Source organism: Malaya genurostris, chromosome 1 (genome assembly GCF_030247185.1).
Source record: "Malaya genurostris strain Urasoe2022 chromosome 1, Malgen_1.1, whole genome shotgun sequence".
In the NCBI taxonomy this organism is placed as follows: Eukaryota; Metazoa; Arthropoda; class Insecta; order Diptera; family Culicidae; genus Malaya; species Malaya genurostris.
Window position 1 is genome coordinate 123,778,438 of NC_080570.1, and position 1,199 is coordinate 123,779,636.

Here is a 1,199-nt window from a genome sequence, read left to right on the forward strand (position 1 = left end):
TCGCTCGTTGCGATGATGTTGTCGGTGTTGCAAGGTAAATTTAATGAGTATGGTTGCCGAAATTGCATCCCGCTTGCTCCAGTAATCGATGGTTACAACTAACAGACCATCTTCTTTCTCTTTTCCCGAAACATCAGCATAACTTGCCTGTACAAAAGCCTTGGATTGATATTTTCGCTCGCCATCGTTTGATTTTGGTATTGCCAGATGCATTGTGACAATCGCCGACAGCAATTCTACACGCCACCACAGAAAAGCATGATATTGAGTAATATTTATAAAAAACAATACCACACTATGGCAATGTGTTGCAGGCGCGTAGCCAGAGAAAATTTTCGGGGGGGGTTTTAGAACATGGTGATAAATCAACACATGTACAATTCATATCACAATGTTTTCCATGGGTTATAATTTTTTGTTTCGGGGGGGGGGGTTTGAACCCCTAAACCCCCCCCCCTGTTTACGCGCCTGATGTATTGTATTCTGATTTTCAGAACGACAGACGCCATGTTGCAGATTTGTATGTAAATTTGACGATATTCTTTCTAAGCAGACTATGCAGTTTTGAAGACTTTTTAGAGGTTTTCGAAGTTTTTTTTATGGCAATCGTCGAATTTACAAACGGGAACATACAAAATTTAACACTTTCTTCGAATCATTTCCAATATACAGACGCGCAAAATTTTACCTAACATCTCAGCCAAGAGTTGAATAGTGTTTTTAACTCTTTCGTTGTCTGTGGTGTTGAAGTTGATACCTTTTTAATATCAAGCATTAGAGCGAAAAGAAAAATAAATCGTCTGGTGGATTTAGGGCAATTACAGATTCAGCAGGTAATATTCGGATGTTTCGAGTAAAGCACGAGGTTTTTAAGACGTCGATTAAGACAAAGTATCATTATATAATTTATCTGGTTACAAAGAATTTGTCATTGTAACGGTGAATTTAAAAAAATATTCTTCTGGTTTGTGATCACGAAGGGGTTGAATCGAGTCGAAAGACAGCTTCGATGTCTTTGCGACATTTCGTCGCTATCTTGTCGCATCGCTGTCTTTGCTAAAATCCAGTGAACATTACAATATTTTGATGACCAAAACTACAGAGAGCAGACATCTAAGCAGAGATTTCAATTTGTGTAAGAAATTTAACGGTTGTTTTAAAAAAGCAATCACCAAGTAGCAATTCTCCTGCGCTTCGAG